This window comes from Cynocephalus volans, chromosome 15, assembly GCF_027409185.1.
Source record: "Cynocephalus volans isolate mCynVol1 chromosome 15, mCynVol1.pri, whole genome shotgun sequence".
NCBI classification, from domain to species: domain Eukaryota; kingdom Metazoa; phylum Chordata; class Mammalia; order Dermoptera; family Cynocephalidae; genus Cynocephalus; species Cynocephalus volans.
The window spans coordinates 14,822,827-14,845,974 of NC_084474.1; the positions used below are offsets into that span (position 1 = coordinate 14,822,827).

At 37.9% G+C, this 23,148-nt stretch overlaps 1 pseudogene; it reads right to left on the reverse strand.

Annotated features, from left to right (window-relative positions):
* Positions 1–21,518, reverse strand: part of LOC134363639 (solute carrier family 35 member E3-like) — a 33,753-nt pseudogene extending 12,235 nt beyond the window's left edge.
* Between the last annotated feature and the right edge of the window lie 1,630 nt (positions 21,519–23,148).

Genomic DNA, 23,148 nt, shown 5'->3' on the forward strand with positions numbered 1-23,148 from the left:
CCAAAATGAGATTGACTGCTACCATCTCTCCCTCATTGACTGATAAGGAATCCAGAGCTTGGGGAGGTCGTGCACGTGTCACACAGGTGACTCACTCACAACCTACTACTTTCCTTCACACCACATCCAAAAAACTTATACAAGTAAATACATATAAAATTAAAAACATACACATGGGTAAAAGCAATGCTAACAGAACAAAATCCATTTAAGACAAACAGGAATTGCAGAACATAATATTCTGTAGCACTTCTGATCTGGTCAATTCCAAAGGCTTAGGGGCACTAGAGAGTTGCATTTCATTAAAATAACCCACTAAAATGACTGTGTGGCTTTTCATTAATAAAACATGCTCTCATTTCAGTAGCTGAGTATTCCTCCTGGTGAGCAGCACTGAGTATTGTTACAGTAGTGGATTTCCTTGCTGGTTTTTTTGAAATGGTCACAATTCTCATCATCTGAGGAATTTGAAATCCCTCTGACCCCTCAGTGATCTCACCAGTCATATTTTTTAGTTTCCTGACTAGCATAGCTGTGCCAATGGCTAATCCTACCCAGTAGCCTGGTCTGAAGCAGGCGCCAGCCTCATCGTGGTTCTACTGCTCTGCCATCTCATATTCTCCAGTATCAGGGATTCGTACCTGCAAATCCTTGTATGCTGGGTCCCAGCAGGAAACACTCAAGTTATGATAATTCACGTGGCATTTAATGAAAGTCTGTTTACAGAGATATGGGCAGGGCATGAACAAACTACATGGGAGAATATGGTATCCATGACTGGTGACTGGTGGCTGCTTTGTCACCCTTGGATCTAAAAGAGCAGAGGCAGGGGGCGTTACCAGAACCAAAGGCAGGGAGGCAGCATGGAGAGAGCTGCCCTCTGGAATCTGAGCCTTTTAGTCCAGGGCCCAATTAGCCAGTGGCAACCCTGCCAGGAGGAAGCTGGAAGTATGAAGAATTCACTACTTAGATCTGCTGATGCTTCTGCTCAGTCCCACCCAACAGGAGGCCAGAGAGCAATGTAGCCCATGGATGTAACACATTTAGGGGGCCACAGAGCCAAGTGGAGAAGATGGAGCATAAACTAGAGGGGACATGGAAAATATCCAGCATAGATGCTACTTATCACAAGCCTTTAATGATATCTGGCCAGTTTCAGAGAGGCAAGGTGTTGCCATCAGTTCAGAAAAATCTTGAATGGCCTCTGAGCTCTTGGTACACTTTGCTTTGTCTCAGTCACTGACTTCTGGCGAGCCCCCAGCCCTCTCTCTTCCATTATCTGTTGGACAAGTTTGATGTTGGTTTTGTGACCTGGAAGAATGCCTATTAACTATTTGTTAAAGAAGTGACTAGGCATAACTAGCTTGGTCCTGTCTTGACTAATCCTTTGCTCAACTTGTCGCTTGATGTAGTCAACACTCTTGGCTCTCATAACCCAAGTTCTTTCCAGGGTTGACGGCCCTCACTGCTTTCCTTGGGTTCTGTGTTTCCATTCTGTACCTATCTTGATTGGGTGGGAAGAGAGAACTTCTGGGTGAGGTATACCTGAGAAGACCTAGTCCAAAAATATTGATTGTTCTGATTGAAGTTTTCCCATAGCTCACTGATGCTGTTTTATTTTTATTCTCTAGGACTGTATCTCTGTGTCAAACACTGTTAAGCACTTTATATGGGAAAACTTCTATCAGACAAATTATTCAAATATGGTGAAAACTATAAACCCACAGATTCAACAAGCTCAACAAACACCAAATCACAAGTCATATAAAGACACCTACACCAAAGCATAACATAATCAGGTTTCTTGAAGCTAGTGATGAGAGAAATTCTTAAAAGCAGTCAGAGGAAATGACTTATTACATATATAAAAACAAAGATAAGGATGATAGTATATGTAGTGTAAGAAGCACATAGGCATGAAGACGGTGAAGCACCATCTTTCAAGTACAGAAAGAAAATAAAACTCCAACAAACTAGAATTATACTCCCAGCTAAAATATCTTTAAAAAACATAGGCAGCTCCCTGCCACCTGGCCCCGACTCTAGGCTCTGGCCTGTGTCCACCCCAAGCCCCGGAGAAGGCACGCCCACCGACTGACTACATGGGTGTTCCAGGTAAGCACTGCTCACTCCCCACCACCCAGAAATGACTCCAGGCACTGGCCTGCACCTGCTCTGAGTCCTGGAGAAGGCACACCCACTGACTGAGCAGGAGCTGTGGCTGCCTACCACATACTCAATTGCATTGATAGAAGAATAGTCACCGGCAGAGCCTAAAAATAGAGGTGGAAGTCTTTCCCCTCATAGCCTACTTCAGAGTAATAGAAAAAACAAGCATCCTCCCAGATGACCAAACATCAACAAAAAGTACTAGAACCACAAATAAACAAAAAGATATGATGCCACTGAAGGAATATGATAATTCTCAAGTACCAGACCCTATAAGCAAGAAACCCTTGAGATGTCTGAAAATTCTGAGTGCTGATCAGAAAATTCAAAGAGATAAGAGAAGAATCAATTAGAGAACACAATGAAACAAGAAAAAATATCCAGGACATGAAGGAGGAAATTTACAAAGAATTTAATACCTTAGAAAAGGATGTAACAGAACTCCTAGAACTGAAGGATTCACTCAATGAAATTAAAAACAGAACAGAAAGCTTGAGCAGCAGGCTAGAGCAAGCAGAAGAAAGAAAGTCAGATCTTGAAGATGGTCTTTTTAAATCACCCAGGTAGACAAGAAAAGGAAAAAAGAATTAAAAAAAATGAAGACAATCTAAGAGAGCTAGCAGAAAACCTCCAGCACACAAACATCTGGATCATGGGTATTCCAGAGGGGAGGAGAAAGGAATAGGAATTGAAAACCTATTCAAGGAAATAATAACAGAGAACAACCTGGGTGTAGGGAGAGATGCAGACCTTCAGATCCATGAAGCCCAAAGATCCCCAAACAAATTCGATCCAAAAAGATCCTCTCCAAGACACATTATAGTTAACCTGGCAAAACTCAAAGACAAAGAGAGCATTGTAAAAGCAGCAAGAGAAGAGTACCAAGTCACCTGTAAGGGAGCCCCCGTCAGACTAACAGTAGACTTCTCAACTGAAACCTTACAAGCCAGAAAATAATGGGATGATATATTCAAAATACTAAAAGATAAAAATTGCCAGCCAAGAATTCTATATCCAGCAAGATTACCCTTCAGAAATGAGGGAAAAATAGTGTATTTCACAGAAAAACAAAAATTATGGGAGTACACTACCACATGACCAGCCCTGCAAGAAATACTCAAAGGAGTCCTGTATCTGGAATCTGAAAAACGGTAATCACTATCACAGATTTACAAGAAGGAGCAAAACCCACCATTAAAACCAAAATGTAAACAAGAAAGAGAAAGAAGCTAAATTATGTCACCTCAAAAATTCAACTAACATTGAAGATGAAAAATAAAAGGGGAAGAAAGGGACAAATGATATCTAAGACACCTAAACTAAAAGCAATATAATGTCAGGAGTAAAGCAATACCTGTTGATAACGACCCTAAATGTAAACAGATTAAGCTCTCTATTCAAAAGTCAGAGACTGACTGATTGTATTAAAAAGCTAGACCCAACTATATGCTGTCTTCAAAAGACCCACCTCACCTATAAAGACACACAGAGACTAAAAGTGAAAGGATTGAAAAAGATATACCATGCAAGTAGAAACTAAAAATGAGCAGGAGTAGCTATTCTTATATTTGACAAAATAGACTTAAAACCAAAAACCATAAAAAGAGACAAAGAAGGCCATTATGTAGTGATAACAGGATCTATCCAGTTAGAAGACATAACAATCATAAATATGTATGCACCCAACACTGGAGAACCCAGATATGTAAAGCAAACACTCTTTGACCTAAAAAAAAAAAAAAAAAGATAGACCCTAATACAATAATAGTGGGTGACCTGAATACCCTACTCTCAGCATTGGACAGATCTTCCAGGCAACGAATCAACAAAGAAACATGACTTAAACTACACCTTAGACCAATTGGACCTGGCAGACATCTATAGAACATTTCATCCAACAACTAGGGAATACACATTCTTCTCATCAGCACATAGAACAATCTTCAGAATAGACCACATGTTAGGTCACAAGTGAAGTCTCAGCAAATTTTAAAAAATTGAAATCATTCCAAGTATCTTTTTAGACTACAGTGGTTTAAAACAGGAAATCAATAAGCAAAATTCTATAAACAGTACAAGTGCATGGAAACTAAACAACAGACTCCAAGAAGAAATTAAATAGGAAATCAAAAAATTTCTTGAGGCTAATGAAAATAAAGACACATCATACCAAATCCTGTGGGATACTGCAAAAGCAGTGCTAAGAGGGAAGTTTATTACAATAAATGCTTAAAAGAATGGAAAGACTTCAAGTAAATGACCTAACATTATGTCTCAAGGAACTAGAAAAACAACAATCCAATCCTAAAACTAGTAGATGAAAAGAAATGATTAAGATTAGGACAGAACTAAATTAAATAGAGAACCAGAAAATGATATAAAAGATCAATGAAACAAAAAGTTGGTGTTTTTAAGAAGATAAATAAAATAGACAAACCATTAATTAGCTAGGTTAACAGGAAAAAAAAAAAAAAAAAAAAAAAGAAGGGAGAAGACCCAAATAACAAAAATGAGAAATGAAAAGGGAGACATTATAACTGACACCACAGAAATATGAAGGATCAACGGAGATTATTATGAACAACTATATGCCAATAGATATGAAAACCTGGAGGAAATAGATAAATTTATGGACAAATACAAACTTCCAAGATTGAACCCGGAAGAAATAGAAAACCTGAACAGACCAGTAACAACCAAAAAGATTGAAGCAATGATCAGTAATCTTCCAACAAAGAAAAGCCCAGGACATGATGGCTTTACAGCTGAATTTAATCAAACCTTTAAAGAAGAATTAATATCAATTCTCTTCAAACCTCTCCAAAAAATTGAAACAGAAGCCATTCTATGAGGCCAGCATCACCCTAATACCCAAACCAGAAAAAGATACAACAAAAAAAGAAAATTACAGGCCATTATCATTGAGAAAGATAGATGTAAAAATCTTCAACAAAATACTAGCATTCAGAATACAGCAACACATCAGAAAATTATACACCATGACTAAGTGGGATTCATCCCAGGGATGCAAGTGGTTCAACATATGCAAGTCAATAAGTATGATATACCACATCAACAAAATGAAGGACAAAACCCATATGATTATATCAATAGATGCAGAAAAAGCATTTGACAAAATTCAACATCCCTTTGTGATACTCTCAGCAAATTAGGTATAGAAGGATACTATCTCAAGGCAATAACAGCCATTTATGAGTAACTAATTGTCAATATCATCCTAAATGTAGAAAAGTTGAAAGCTTTTCCCTTAAGAACAGGATCAAGACATGGATGCCCACTCTCACCACTCCTATTTAACATAGTATTGGAAGTACTAGCTAGAGCAATTAGGGAAGAGAAAGAAATAAAGGGTATCCAGATTGGAAAAGATGAAGTCAAACTGTCCCTATTTGCAGATAACATGATCTTGTATATAGAAAAACCTGTAGACTTTACTAAAAAACTCTTAGAGCTCATCAGCAATTTCAGTACTGCTTCAGGATACAAAATTAACACCCCCAAATCAGTAGCATACTTATACTCCAGTAGCAAAATAGTAGAAAAAGAAATCAAGAAAATGAGCCTATTTAGGAGTTGCCAAAAAATAAAAGAAACAACTCAGGAATCAATTTAAACAAGGAGGCGAAGGATCTCTACAGTGAGAACTACAAATCACTACTGAGAGAAATTAAAGAGGACACGAAGAGATGGAAAGACATACCATGCTCTTGGATGGGAAGAATTAACATTGTGAAAATGTCTATCCTACCCAAAGCAATCTACAGATTCAGTGTAATCCCCATCAAAATACCAATGTCATTCTTCACAGAAGTAGATAAAGAAATCCTAACATTCATATGGAACTACAAAAGACCGTGAATAGCCAAAGCAATCATGAGCAAAAAAAAAAAAAAAAAAAAAAAAAAAAAAAAAAAAAAAAAAAAAAAAAGCTGGAGGCATAACATTACCTGCTTTCAAATTATATTACAAAGCTATTGTAACCAAAATAACATGGTCCCAGCATAAACAAAGGCAATTGGATCAATGGAAAGAATAGAAAATGTGGGAATCAGCCCACATACTTACAGGCAATTGATCTTTGACAAGGGCAACAAGAATATACATTGGGGAAAAGAATGCCTCTTCAATAAATGGTGCTGGAAAATTGGACTTCTATATGCATAAGAATGAAAATGGACCTGCACCTCTCATTGTATACAAAAGCAACTCAAAATGTGTTAAAGATTTAAATATAAGCCCTGAAACCATAAAATTAATAAAGGAAATATAGAAAAAACACTCCAGGAAGTAGGACTGGGCAAAGACTTTATGAATAAGAGCTCAAAAGCACAAACAGCAAAAGAAAAAATAAACATATGGGACTATATCAAATTAAAAGGCTTCTGCACAGCAAAGGTAACCATCAAAAGAATAGATAGACAACCTATGGAATGGGAGAAAATATTTGCAAACTATACATCTGACAAGGGATTAATATCCAGAATATATAAAAAACTCAAACAATTATACAGTAAAAAACCAAATAATCCAATTTAAAAATGGGCAATATCCTTTGACATTTTTCAAAGGAAGATGTACAAATGGCCTACTGATATATGAAAAAAAAAAATGCTCAACATCACTAGTCATCAGAGAAATGCAAATCAAAACCGCATTGTGATATCATCTTACCCCAGTTAGACTGGCCATTATTAAAAAGAACAAGAACAACAAATGCTGGTGAGGATGTGGGGAAAGGGAAACCCTTCTACACTGTTGGTGGGACTGTAAATTAGCACAGCCATTATGGAAAACAGTGTGGAGTTTCCTCAGATCACTATAGATAGATCTACCATATGATCTAGAAATCCCACTACTGGGCATATATCCAAAGGAATGGAAATCATATCAGAGGGATACCTGCACACCCATGTTCACTGCACCTGTATCTACAATAGCCAAAATATGGAACCAACCTAAGTGTCCATTGATAGATGAGTGGATAAGGAAAATATGGTATATGTACACAATGGAATACAACTCAGCCATAAAAAAGAATGAAATTCTGCCATGAGAACAACATGAATGAGTTTGGAGAAAATTATGTTAAGTGAAATTAGCCAGACAAGGAAAGAGAAATACCGCATGTTCTCACTTATAACTGGGGGCTAAGAAAGAAAGAAAAGATCAAAACAATATGTTGAACTTTCAGAAGGAGAAAACAAACCTAATGATGCTAGAGATGGGGGGGCATTGCAGGAAGGATAGGTTGGGTAAGAGGCATAAAGAAAAATCATGATTTGTAATAATAAAAATAAAAAACATAGGCAAAATAAACACTTTTCAGACATACACACCTGATCTGTACTACAAGAAACGTAAAATCTTGAAGAAACTCCTTCAGGCAAAAAGAAAGAATATAAGATGGAAATCTGAATTGGCACAAAGGAATCAGTACTTTGGAAAATAAGTATTTTTTCTTTCTTCTTCTTCTTCTTCTTTTTTTTTTTTTTTTGTCTTTTTTGTGACCAGCCGCACCACGCTCAGCCAGTGAGCGCACTGGCCATCCCTATATAGGATCCGAACCCGCGGCGGGAGCGCTGCTGCGCTCCCTGCTCTGCACTCTCCTGAGTGCGCCACGGGATCGGCCCTCTTTCTTATTTTTAACCCTCTAAAAAACGTAATTGTGTACAGAAAAAAAAAAAGAATAATAGTGTATTGTGGAGTTTATATCATATGTAGAAGTAAAATGAATGACAACAATAAATAAAGCCAGTAGAGGGGTAATGAAAGTATATGGTTGTAAAGTCCTTACACTATACAGGAAGTGATATTTCTTGAAGGTAGACTGTGACCAGTTGAAGAAATATCTATAGATCCTAAAGCAACTACCAAAAAATAAAACAAAGATTAACCAATAAGCCAGCAAGGGAAATAAAAGGAAATAATTAGAAATACTCAGTTAATCCAAAAGTAGGCAGTAAAGAGGAAAAAGAGAATAAAGAGTAGATGAGACAATTATACAGCAGCTAGCAATATGGCAAATGTAAACTCATCAATATAAATAATCACATCAAATGTAATTATTTAGATGTCCCAATTAAAAGGAAGGGATTGTCACACTGGATAAAAAAATGCATGATTTAATTATATGTTGGCTCTACAGGAAACTCAGTTTGAAAATATAAAGTTACAAACAGGTTTAGAAAGCAAACGGTGGTTAGAGCACTGCCACATAACACCAACGTCATGGTTACAGATCCGCATACTGGCCAGCTGCTAAAAGAAAGGTGAAAAAGATAATCCATTCTAACAGTAATTTTTAAAAAGCTGTAATATCTATATTCATAGTAGACAAAGTGGATGTGTGGACAAGGAATAAAGAGGGTGATTTCATAATAATAAAGGGATCAATTAATCACCCTACATAGCAATCTTTAATAATAATAGTATAGCTTGATAGGCAAATCCACAATTACAGCCATATGTTCATCATTCCAGTCTTAATAATTCATAGAACAAATAAAAAATCACAGTGCATATAGAGGACTTGACAACACAATCAATCAACTTGATCTAGATGACATTTAGAGATTGCACTATCCAGCAGGTACAGAATACACAGAATATTTACCGAGGTAGACCCCATTGTGTCTGTAAAACAAGTCTCAGTTAATATAAAAATATGAAAATTATATAAAGTATGTTCTCTGATCACAATGGAATTAAATTAGCAATCAGTAGCAACATGATATCTTGAAAATACCCAAATATCTGGGAACGAAATAACTCTCACTTCTAAATAAAGTGAGTCAAAGAAAAAACCAAAAGGGTAGAACTGAGTACAAATGAAAGCATTTTATCAAAATTTGTATTTAGATACAAATTTGAGATTTAGATCAAATGGTGCTTTAAAAAGATGTATAGCACTAAATGCCTGTATTAGAAAAGCAGAAAGTCTCAACTCAATGCCCTAAGCTTTAAGGCCAAGAAACTCAAAAAGGAGCAAAGTAAACAAACAAACAAAAAAAAGAAATAGGGAAAAGAATGGAAATCAGTGAAACAGAATATAGAAAAACATTTCTCTAGAAAGGTAATGAAACAAAAAATGATTCTTTGAGAAATCTGTACAACTAATAAATCTTTAGCTGCAGAGATCATGAAAAGAAGAGAGAGGAGAGACATATTGTCAATACTAGGAATGAGAGAGAGGAAACATTATAGATCTTCCAGACATAAAAAAGATAATAAGGTAATATTATGAACAACTTTATGCCAAAGAATTTTGTTCACATTTATAGCAACTTTATGCTAATAAATCTGGTGAAATGGATATTTTGGGGGAGGGGGGTACTGAGTTTTTAAAGAAATTTTATTTATTTTTTATTTTAATTTATCAATGTACAGTGTAGTTGATTTTCATGTCCCTTTAGCAATTCCTCTTTTCCCCCTCCCTTTGCCCCCTCCCGTCCATCAACATCATATCTGTTCACTTGTCTTAACAGGTCCAAGGAATTGTTGTGATTGTTGTGTCTTCTTCCCCACCCCCAGTTTATTTGTTTGTATATTTATTTATTTATTTTTAGCTCCCACAAATAAGTGAGAACATGTGGTATTTCTCTTTCTGCACCTGACTTATGTCACTTAATACAATTATCTCTAAGTCAATCCATGTTGCTGTGAATGGTAGTATTTCATTCTTTTTTACAGCAGAGTAGTATTCCACTGTGTAGATATATCACAGTTTCCTTATCCACTTATCCAATGATGGACATTTGGGCTGGTTCCAACTCTTGGCTATTGTAAATAGTGCTGCAATAAACATGGGAGTACAGGTATCCCTTTGACATGATGATTTCCATTCCTCTGAGTATATACCCAGTAGTGGAATAGCTGGGTCAAATGGTAGATCTGTCTTTAATTGTTTGAGGAACTGCCATACCATTTTTCATAAAGGCTGCACCATTTCGCACTCCCACCAACAGTGAGGGATGGTTCCTTTTTCTCTGCAACCTCATCAGCATTTGTCATTCTCAGTCTTTTGGATATTAGCCATCCTAACTGGAGTGAGATGGTATCCCAAAGTGACTTTGATTTGCATTGTTGAATGCTGAGTGATGTTGATAATTTTTTCACGTGTCTGTTGTCCATTTGTATATCTTCTTTTGAGAAATGCCTATTCAGCTCCTTTGCCCATTTTTTAATTGGGTTATTTGTTTTTTTGCTGTAAAGTTGTTTGAGTTCCTTATATATTCCTGGATATTAATCCTTTGTCAGATGTATATTTTTCAAATATTTTCTCTCACTCCGTTGGTTGTCTTTTCACTCTGTTAATTGTTTCTATTGCTGTGCAGAAGTTTTTAGTTTGATATAATCCCATTTGTTTATTTTTCCTTTGTTTGCCTGTGGTTTTGGGGTCATATCCATGAAGTCTGTACCCAACGCTACTACCTGGACTGTTTGCCCTATGTTTTCTTTAAGGAGTTTTTTTTGTTTCAAGATGTATATTTAATTCTTTAATCCATTTTGAGTTGATTTTGGTATATGGTGAGAGGTATGGGTCTAGTTTCATTCTCCTATGTATGAATATCCAAATTTTCCCAGCACCATTGAAATGATATATATATATATATTTTTTAAAGATGACTGGTAAGGGGATCCTAACCCCTGACTTGGTGTTGTCAGCACCATGCTCAGCCAGTGAGCAAACCGGCCATCTGTATATGGGATCCGAACCCGGGGCCTTGGTGCTATCAGCACCGCACTCTCCCGAGTGAGCCACGGGCCGGCCCCAAAATGATATTTTTTTGAAAGACATAAATTATCAAATTTCACTCAAGATGAAATAGATAACTTGAATAGCCTTGTAATTATTAAAGAATTTGAATTTATGGTTAGAACTGTCCCTTTCTTCCCCACCCAAAAACTCCACCCCAGGCCAAAATGCCTTCACTAGTAAATTCTATCAAAATAAATAATACTAATTGGATACAACCTTTCTAGAAAATTCAAAAGAAGAGATTACTTCTCAACTCATTCTGTGAGTCCACCGTTACCCTCATAACCAAACCAGAAAAATGTATTGCCAGAAAACAGAACTGCAGACCAACATCCCTCATGAACAAAGATGTAAATATTCTTATTGAAATTTTAGCAAACTGAAATGCATAAAAAGTATCATAATCATTGCTTAGTGACTTTTATCCCAGGAATGCAAGGATAGATTAACATGAGAAAATCAATGAAACTCACCAAATTCACAGACCAATGAAAAAAAATTTTATTATCATCTCAATAGACATAGTCAAAATTTTGATAAAATAAAACATCCATTCCTCTTAAAAACTTTTGGCAGAAGAATAGAAGGAAACTTTTCAATGTGATAAAGTAAAACTATGAAAAACCTTTAGCCAACATCATACTTAATACTAAAAGTCTGAATGCTTCCCCCCTGAGATGTGGAACAAGGTAAGGATGTCTGCTATTATCATGTTTTGGAGGTTATAGCCAGTGCAACAAGGCAAGAAAATAAAACAAAAACCAAAAAAACCCAAAAACTAACATGTGTACAGATCTGAAAGGGAGAACCCAAAACATCTTTATTCACAAATGACATCACTGTCTCTGTAAGAAATTGAAGGAAATATACAAAATAAACTACTAGAACTAAAAAATGTAAAATAATATAACCACTTTGGAGAGTTTGCAAAAAAGTTTTAAGAATCTCTTAAAAAATTAAACATATCTCCCAAAACCCCATGCCATTCTTATAGTTACTTTGTTTTTTTGACCAGTAAGGGGATCACAGCCCTCAGCATGGTGTGGTCTGCACCATGCTCAGCCAGTGAATGTACCGGCCATCCCTATATAGGATCTGAACCCATGGCCTTTGCGCTACCAGCGCCGCACTCTCCCGAGTGAGCCACGGGGCCGGCCCTATAGTTACTCTTCTAAGAGAAGTGAAAGCATATGTCCGTACAAAGACTTGTTCGCAAATGTCCATGACAGCTTTACTTGCAAGAACTCTAAACTGGAAACAATAAAAAATCTATCAACAGGTGAAGGGAGAAACAAATTATGGCCTACACACAAAAAGGAAAGAATTTTTGATACATGTAACATCATGGCTGAATCTCAACACCATTATGCTGAGTGAAAGAAGCTAGATAAAAAACAGTATATTCTGTTTCCATTCTATATTCCAGTATGATTCCATTTCCATTACATTCTAGAAAATGCACAATAACGTCTGGTGACAGAAACAAATAGTGGACAGGGGCAGGCAAGGTCGGGAAGGAAAGGATTGTTTACAAAGTGTTACTAGAAAATGTTTTGGGAGTAAGAGTATTAAATTTATAAATTTGATTGTGATGATAGTTTCACAGTTGTATACACATGTCAAAACTTATCAAAATGTTTACCTTAAATATGTGCAGTTTATTACACATCAGTTATACACCAATAAAGCTGTTACATTTTTTATTGGTCTCATAAAAAGAACTGAGTACCTTGTTTCCCATTCTTGCTATTTTTGAAAACACTTTTGACTCCAGAACTATTTACCCAGTGAATTTCCTACCTCTTCTCTTCTTCATTATTTTTGTCTAAAATTTTTATTTTGCTTTAAAAAATACATATAATTTTCTTTTTGAAATAATAAGTAATAACATTTATATTATTGTTTCTGAAACAAGAGAGAGAGAAATTCTAAGAGTCTTAATGTTAATTATACTTATTTTTTTGTTTGTTTACCTGTTCTTGGATTTATTTTATTTCTTTCCTCTCACTATTTTCTTGTCTATTCACTTTTTTTCTTGCTGAAGTATATCCTTTAGCATATTTTCCAGAAACAGTTAAAGAGATTTTTAATGTTTGCATTATTTAAATTGTTTTCATTTTATACTCTTATATACTAGTTTAAGAGCATAGGGAACTGTGGCTTGAATCTATTCCCCCTCTCCATGTCCTTCCCTTCCTCCACTTCCTTTAAAAGATATTTTCAAATGTCTCCTAGTATATTTTATATCTGATATAAAACCTTCAGTCTGCCTAAATGTTATTCCTTTGCAGGTAATTTTACTGATGATGTTAGTTTCATTACAGTGTAGACAGGTATGGATTTACTTTTATGTAACTTGCTTGGCTCGCTCTTCATGTGATCCATCTTTGTTTGCAACCACTATTATTTTTAAATAGCAGCTTTATTGCAATATAATTGATATACCAAAAAATTCACTCTTTTAAAATGTGCAATTTAGTGGCATATTCACCAAGTAGTGCAATCAGCACAACTAGCTAATTACAGAACATTTTGATCACCCCCAAAAGACATCATAACCATTAGTAGTCACTCCCCATGCCCCTGTGCCTGTGCCACTGGCAACCACTAATCTGCTTTCTGTCTCTATTCTGGATGTTTGATATAAGTGGGATCATGCAATATATGACTTTTGTGTCTCATTTCTTTCACTTAGCATAATGTCTTTGAGGTTAATTCATATTGTATAGCATGTCTAAGTATTTCATTCCTTTTTATCGTCAAATAATATTCCATTGTATGGATATACTACATTTTATTTATCCATTCACCAGTTGATGGACATCTGGGTTATTTCCATTTTGTGGCTATTATGAATAATGCTACCGTGAGCATTAATGTAAAAGTTTTTGTGTAAAAGTTTTCTGTTTTCAATTCTCTTGGGTATATATCTAAGAATGGAATTTCTGGGTTGCATGGTAACTTTATATTTAACTTTTTGAGGAATTGCCAAAACTGTTCCCCAGCAATGTATGAGCATTTCAATGCCTCCACATCCTTGTAAAACAGTTGTTACTATTCATCTTTTCTATTATAGACATCCTTGTGGTCTTGAAGGGCCAGTATTTTGTGACAGTTTCTACTGAGTTCTTTGTAGCCTCATCTGGAACTTCTAAGACATTTATTGAAGCCATTCAATCTATTCTTGCTACTTTTTTTTCACTAAAAATTCTTCATTTTGTTGTGGGTTAATTACAAACCACTTTGTATTCATGAATGCAGTCTTTAACTGTGTCTAGTCTAGAATTTAACCTGTTTGATCAGTTTCCCCCCCATTTATTGCCAACACATTTTAATTTTATAATTTCTCGCTCCTTTTTTTTATGGATAACTTTCCTATCTTTATCTCTTTGAAAATATTGAAATATCCATCTTAAACTTTCTTTTCAGATTGCTTTAATATTTGCATTTCACCAGGAGCGAAGTATTTTTGCATTTGTTGGCTCTCTTAATATTATTTTCCATATGTACTTTAGAATTTTATAGTGCTGCTCATATTAAACAGGAGTATTTGTTTCTCTGCCTTTCCTCACTCTTACTTGTTTAGTAGTTTTGCATTTTTGGTTCTGTGAAAGATGATCGTACCAGTTGGGTCATTCTTGTCATACCAAACTAAATCAGAGTCAAGGGAACAGGGGAGAAATATTGGGAGCATACAGCACCTGTTGCTCAAACAACCTGCTATAACCTAAGACCAATTTTACCTTATAGCTGCTGAAATGACCTGCCATGACTCGAAGACAAGTTTTACCTACCACTGCCATGCACCAGTCAGAGCTTGTCAACTCCTCAAAACTTCAGTAGTGCCAGTGAGCTTTCTTTCAAAACAAAACGTAGCATTTCTCTTTCTAATAAAACTCCAAAGCCTTTCTCTTTCTAATAAAGTAGGATTTCTCTTTCTAATAAAACTCCAAAGCCTTTCGTTGTTCTTTGGACATACTATAGACCACCCTAGTCTGTGTGTAGGTCCCAAATTGCAATTCTGTAGTTCCCAAATAAAACATTTTGCTTAGAGATTCATCTCGATATTTTATTTGACTTTGGCAGTTCAGAAATAGGTTTTACATTGGAGGTTTTGGGCCACTTCCCTATAATAATGTCAATAATATTGCAAATCTAATGGCTAAGCTGGCAAGTGTTTCTTTGCCCAGATCCTGGTTCCTCAACTGCATCTGCTTACCCCTACCCCCCCAGGTAACCACTAGTCCTGGTTCGCAGTCTTGACATTTTCAGCCTCTTTCAATAGATGGGAGAGACCTGCTTCTATCTCAGGTCATTGGCGGTGGACCTGGATCTTGTGCCTTGTCACTTGGTCGCAGTTATCATGAAGAGGTGAAGGAGGCTGCCTCCACCAGGCCCTAGGCTCAGAGCCCAGGAGCCCATCATTTCAGCTCCTGTTTAGTGTGGTGTTTATCTCTTCTGTTTCGCAGTTACACATAGTTTCATTATTTCTGAGCATAATTGTGTATTTTAAATTAAAACAATTCACATATCTTTGCTATGAGTTTGGATAGGAACATGGATTCAATGATATTTATTAAGCATCTATGACAAGAAAAACAAACACAGTTCCTACTTTTCTAGGGCTGTCTACTTGTCAAGACAGAAATTAATAAATAGTTTTAAAATAAAAGTAGTGCCATGACAGCAAAAACAAACAAACAAACAAACAAACAAACAAACACAAAAAAACCAAACCAACAAAAAAGAGAGTGTTTTATGTGAGCTATAAGGAAGGAACTTAACTAGACTGGGGAATCTGCGCAGGGAGGAGAGTAGAAGTGGACCTTTGGAAGTCATCAATAGTAGGGTAAATCAGTAAATAGCTTTCTAGTGCAACTGATTTATAGTACTTGACTGATATAAGTTAAATGTTTTACTTTAGTGGCTTCTGAATTCTGATCAAATTCCATAAAGTTTTTTCCCTTACTAGAATACCTATTAAGACCTTGAGCAGCAAGGAGTTAGTCGTATAAAATTCATTTTTTGCTTTATTTGAAGACTTTCAGGTATAATCAGTTTGACAAATCTTTCCAGGATGCTTCAAGGATGATTACAGGCTTCAATTTAGAGATCCCTAATCATAAAACACCATTTCTGCCGGGTTCTCCTTTTATGGCTCAGTATTCTTCTTCTGTCCAAATGCTCTATGCAAGGGCTGGCCAGCTAGCTCAGTTGCTTAGAGCATGGTGCTGGTAACACCAAGATCAAAGATTTGGATCCCCGAACCGGCCAGCCACCTCCCCCCGCCAAACAAACAAACAAAGAAGCAAACGAAACCTCCAAAGGCTCTATGCATTACATTCACTATGGGAGCCATTACTAGGCCACACTACAATTTTGGGAAGCTGATTGGGTCAAAAATTAAATGCATGAATTAGTGGTTGCCAGCTTGTTTTATGAGATTATTTATGCACAGAGTTTCCATGTGATATGTTACAACTCTGAAATGCAACTATGTTTTTTTTTTGTGTGTGTGTGTGTGTGTGTGCACGTGTGCTTTTGTACAAGCATAATTTAACATTAAAGCTGTCAGTTTACCAGCAGGTGACATTTAGAGTTGTTTTCTATTTGGAGTAACTTCCCACACTGAACACAATTATGTGATTCTTGGAGTTTAAGAAAATTGAATTCCAAAGCTTTTTCAAGAGACTTATAATTTGAGGTATAGTTAAAAAAAAAAAAAAGCTTCAACTTCTTACATAATCTAATATAAACAGAAAAAAAGATTATTTAGTGTAATATGTTAAAAGGTACCTATACATCACTAAGTAAAAGACAAACAACTAAACAGATAAATGGTCAAGTAAATAAAAACTTTATAGAATGTTCAGCAAAAATAAAATGGAGCTCAGACTCACTGGTTCACAGAGACAACACAAATTCACACAAGATACTGTTTTACCCATCATCATAGCAAAATTAAATGATTGAAATTGTTTAACACTGGCAAGAGTATGGGAAAAGGACACACAGATGTTGTAGCTGGGAATATAAATTAGTACAGTATTTTTAGAAGCTATGTGGCAATAACTATAAAATATTAAATATATATATATATCCTTTGATCCAGAAATTATTTTAGTGGTTAATCCTATGGAATTCTTGCAATGTACATAACTTCTACTATTACTCTCTCTCACACACATTTACCTTTTATATAAAGTAGGATAAATAGTACATATGTGTTTATAAGGATGCTTACTGCATCATTGTTTGTAATGTGAAAAAATTAATTGCTAGTGAGGTTGTTTAATTAAAACAAACAAACAAACATATGTATTATATAATACTATGCAGTAGTTAAAGGGTACCTGGCAGACTTATGTGTTGGTGAAGAAATATTGCCAAGATATATTAAGTGAAAAAAAGGTGGCAGAATAATATGTACAGAATTATTCATGATAACAATGAAAATAAAACTGTGTGTGTCCGTGCATATGTGTCTGTACTCATTAATGAAAAAAAAATATTTAGAGTAAGCTCCAGACTAACAGCGGTTAATTCTGTGGAAGGTAGAGGTGAAAGAGAAATTTTACTCTTTACACTGTATAGATCTGAATTAAAAAAAATTCTATCAAGAACAAGCATAGCACTTAGAAACCTGCAATTACCTTGTTTGTTTGTTTATTGTCTCACTCTACACATGGAGCATGAGTTTTGAGAAAGCAGAGAATTGGGTGGCCTTTCATTTTCTGTAGTTCTGGAGCCTAGAATAGTGTATGGCCTATAGTATATGCTCCATGAGTGTATTTATTCCATGAATAATTTGGATAATGAAAAGAAAAAAAAAATGAGTAGATGGGCAAATTCTCTATTGCCGGCTCCAAATTCACCTGAGCTCTTGCCCTCTCAGCCAGTTCTTTACGAAAGCTTATTCTCCTGTCACCTCAATGCTGATTTCAGATTGTGTGACTTCCACATGGCCTGTCCTCTACTCTTCGCCCTTTTTCTATCCACGGAAGATCCAGTCTCCTGCTTGATTGATATATTGGAGGAGGAATTCTAGAAAGTTGGCTCTTTCAGTTCATGTTTGCAAGTCCCTCTTCCTTCCAATTTCCTTTCTAGATCAATGTCAAGATGAGGGCAGCAAGATGGCAGTAGGCAGAGGGTCTGCCAGGGGTCTTTGAGTTCTCCCTACAGGGTTCTCCAGGGAAGGGAGCAAAGAGAAACCTCATGCCCCAGGGTGAAGTGAGAGGCCACAGACTAGTGGCTGAGGGAAGATGGTGCCTTGGTGGTGGGATGAAGTGACTCCTTGAGACCACTCAGTCGTCCAAACCCATGAATCCTCTTAGAAATTGTCTGTTCCCTTCACCTTGCTGCAGGGAGACCGGGCTGAAAGCACTGAGCTGGGAGATGGCTACGCTGACACAAACACTCTACCCAGATGTTCTAAATGTAAAAGAAGGCAGAGGGAAGCATAAAGCATACCCAGTGTTCTGCTAGGCAATGAATGATTAGTCAGCAACATCATGCAGTCAGTCTGTAGTTATGGGTAGGTTTGTGCAGACCATAACAAGGAGACAAAAAATTACCTGAGGGTATTTTATAGTTTAAAAAACTCATGCATTTCATGGGTATGAGACAATTCACCATAGTGCAGAAAATAGTTTAGTTGTGTACCCTGAAAAATACATTTGGAAAGCAGAAGAGTAACTAAGGATATCCAAATGGTCAATAAGCTTATAAAATGATGCTTGATCTCATCAGTGATTAGGGAGATGTGGATTAAAACAACAGCTAAAATTTAAAAAGACTGACAATACAAAGTATTGATGGAGCATACACTGCAGAAAGGAGTCCAAATTAATACAAAAGTGGTTTGACACTATAAACTCCAGTTGTATATATGCATATCCTATGTTCTGACAAATCGAGCTATATACCCCAAAGAAATGTGTAATGTATGCTAGGAGACACGGGCAAGGATGTTTACAGCAGTGTTATTTCCTATAACCCAGACCTGGCAACAATCCAAGCATCCATCAATGATGGAATGAAATGCAGTATTTTCGTACGATGGAATACTATATGGGAATAAAATAATAAACTCCAGCTGTATACGACACCATGGACGAATCTAACAAATAAAATGTTGAACCAAATAGTTAAATGGAAAAAAGTATGTTTCCATTGACATAAAATTTAAAAATATGTGAACTAATCTACGGTTTTTGAAGTCAGGAGAGTAGTTGTCTTTTGGGGAGAAGGTAACAAGTAATGATCTGGAGGGGCCATGATCGGGTTTTTTGAGGTGCTGGTAATACTCTATTTTTCGACCTGGATGGTGGCTTATGGGTATGTTTGCTTTGAAGCAATCCAGTGAGATGTGTGCGCTTGTGATATGTGCAGTTCTCTGTATACATGTTATACTTGATAAAAAAAGTTAAGAGAAAAGTATAAGCACATGACATGCATGCGTGTGTTTAAGCTCCTGCTAAGCTCGCTCTGCGGATGGGAATTTTGGACTCCTTCCCTGTGGAGAAATAAGCTCCTGGCCAATAATTTGATGGTGTGTTTTGTTTTGTTTGTAATTTTCATTCTTAAGGCGATGGGTGGGCATTGTAAGTTCTGATTTTTGGTGTAGGAATTGATAAAGGAAATTTATTCACTGCATTTTTATGATAAGACACTGAAAGTTTTATATAACTTTTTTTTTTTTTTCAGGTAAACCCAGATGTTTTGATGGATGCACAATGATGACAAATGTGTAATACGTTCGTTCTTCTCCCAGAACGAGGAGGAAGGGAACTTGTTCTACTTGTCAGCATATCATGTCTCACTCACCGGCTCTCAAGCTCAACCCATTTTCTGTCACACTGAGAATAAAACCTAAATGATAGGTCTTGCTTCTCAGCAATCCATCGTCCTCCCGTTTCGGGGCCTGCATGAGCTCTTCCCTCTGTCTGGAATGTTCTTCCGTCAGATACTAATGCAGCTGGCTTTATTCGTTTATTGAATGAATTGACTTATGTGGGGGTGCTTCCCTACATTTCAGGAAAAAAAGAAAAAAGCACATAAGTACAAGTATTCACAGCTAACATCCTTCCGCATCTTCTCCTAAGAAACCTTTGTGCAAGGCTCACTTCATGCCTTTTATTTTTGGATAACTTTTTTAAGACTTCATTTTCGTAGAGCAGTTTTAGGTTTACAACAAAACTGAGTGGAAGGTACAGAAATTTCCTGCATACCTCCTGACCCTCCCCCTACATTATCATTCCCCACATCCCCTCAGAGTGGTTCATGTGTTCCAATTGATGATTAAGCTACAGTGACACGTCCTTGTCACCCAGAGCTCATAGTTGACTTTAGGGTTCACTCTTGGTGTTGCATCTTCTAGGGGTTTGGACAAATGTATAAGGACATGATTACACGTTATACACTCTCTGATTACACAGGTTTTACAGATTGCAGTAGAAAGTTGAGAACGTGAAGATGAGCTTTAAGGCACTCTATAAGTGGTTTCTGCATCGTGGGACACACCTGTCAGGAAAGGAGCACCCTGCCTGGTGACCAGGACCAAAGCTCACAGATAGTGTCTCATCCCTGAAAGACCCAGGGTGACGTGGGAGCCCAAGATCCAACTGGAAGAACTGGGAGGCTGAGCAATAGCGGCCGCTAACCCGTGAGTGCTGACTGTGAGCGGGCCCTGGCTGAAGGCATCCGCCCTCGCACGCTCAGCTATTCCAGCCACCTCGTGTGGCGCAGAGGAGGAAAGGGGCAGGGGGACATTGTTTACACAGCCAGCTGGCACTTGCATTCGGGAGCCTGGCCCCCGAGCTCACACGTAAACTACCTCTCTGAAGGAACCCAGAGCAGGACTCGGGCTTGGAGGTGGGACTGGGCAGGCTCCGGTGAGCGGGACTGAGGCGGAGGGAGCCCGGGCGCTGGGAGGCGGCGGCGCCCGGAGCAGCAGCGCCCTCTGCAGGCAGCGCGGCGCCTCGTTCTTCTCGCTCCACGTCGCTTCTCTCAGACCCTCTTAGGTCAGCAGGGGCTTTGGGCTCCTCTCACCCTAAGTCCTAGTCCCAGCTTAGTCCTAACCCTAGTTCTTCTCCTGTCTACAAACTCTGAACAATTGTGCTGAGCACACACTGAGGGTCACAGTCAGAGCCCCGTGATCTGCGTCGTTTAATATCGCATCCCAGGAGGCGAATTCTCAGAATTTAAATAGGAAATTCTTGAAAACGTCAAATCCTTTAAGAGTTAAAGGGGCAAAATTCTAATACTGGAATTTCAGATTGAAGGCCGGACAGCAGGGTAGATATTTGCAGCCGCAGGGAGGCCTACATAGCGTCCCTGGACCGCAGTGGCGCCACTGCGTGCTCGGCCTCACGACCGACCGCCTGGGCGTGCAGAGAAGGGGACGTCTCCTCTGAACGTCCTTTCCACCGTTCTCGTTTCCCGGTCCCTCTTCTGTGTGCCTCCCTTCCCCGAACGGTTTTGAAGCATCCTCTGGGTTCCCGATTCTGCACCAGGCATGAGAGGATGAGGAACTGCAAGAGTGTGTGACACTGTCCCAGCCGGGCAGCATGCGACTTCGGCCGAGGTGACAGGTGGTGAGCTAGCGCGGCAGACAATTGTCTGTTCACCACTCCTTGTGATGTACCCGGTTTACAGGGCCTACCCCATATACAAAAGAGAGAGCTCCTAGATAAAGAACTGTGCTTGCTTTGAAAACAATGTGTTCGTCTGAATTGTATCCTCTTACCAGGTAAAAACAAGGGCATTTCCCCCTGTCTCACTCAACGTGTAGGCTGGACTCCTGTTTCCAAGGTTTGGGAATCCTTTGCTCCAGGGCAGAGAATTAAAAAACTTTTTTTTTTCCTTCAAAAGACTAGCCTTCACCTTTCTCAAATCTGATCTGAAGATATGTTTGTTTGACCCACAGTGTTTTAAAAGGAATCAGTTGCCCGAATTAAAAAAACATGGGATATTGTCTTAAAAATCTAGTTTCAGGTTTCCTTGGAAAAGTCTGACAGTACTGGGCTGGGGTTTCCAAGGGAAACAAGCGGCTGAGGCTGACTAGAGACCTGTCGTGCTGTACCACACAGACCCTTGCCCCTCATTGCCCCTGTGTGGGTCTCCTGGGGCCCACTGCTGTTTACCATCTTCTTCCTGAAGAACTCCACTTCCACTGCTTGCGTCTCTAGTTCAAAAGAAGGAGAGCTCTCAGGTCTCTGCCTGGAAGAGAAAGTTAGTTTCCCAAGTATCAGGAAGGCAGATGGTGGTGGGGCCCTGTGAGGGTGGGGATCTGTGACCCCTTGCACCGATCAGGAAGAGACGGGTCTTCTGCTAGAGCATGACCATGTGGATGTCCTGGGACCCTGGCAGCACTGGACTGAGAGAGACTGACAGCCGAAGACAGTGGGTCTGCCTCATCAGAATGGAGCACGCAGGCTTGGACTATGCATATCTCATCGGCAGCCTTGCTGGACTGCAGAGGAGAGACTCATCCTCCACTTTCTTGAATTGATAAGCTCTGATTTTTTGAAGAGCACAGGGGAAAGGGTTGGTGGGGGTCCTGGAAAAATAACTCAGTGGGTAGGGGTTGAGATGCATGTAGTTTTAATGACCAAAATGAAGAAATGTTACATTTCTTATATTTGAATGTTGTCCCAAATGGTTTCATTAACATGAAGTAGTCATAAGTGCCTTATGTTTTGGGAATTTGCCTGACAGAACACTCACAATACCTTTCCTGATTAGCTGGCCACCAAATTCATTCATTCATTCGTGTATTCATTCCTCAGATACTGGAGAATCTGCTATAGTCATAGTATAGGGGTGTACAATGGTGAACATGATGTAGTCCCAAGTTGTTCCAATTCTTGCTAGTGGCCTGGATCAGAGATATGGAATTGGAGGGAAAAGGATATTAACAGGGAACAGGAAATTTGGGGTTATAATCCTATTTCTATCCTTTAACTGCTGGGCAGCCTTGGGCCAACTACTTAACCTTTCTGGGCTTCACTTCCTTCATTTGTAAAATAGGGTTAAGTTATCTTTGATTTCTTATTAACTTTCAAAGTACTTTGCTGAAAAATAGAGACATACACTTCTGATGTAAATGCAGATTTTCTCAAATGTGAGGGCATAGTTATTTCCTTTATTAGGTTTTGGTTTTCCTTCATGTATCTGATTTCCAGAAATAAGAGTAAAAA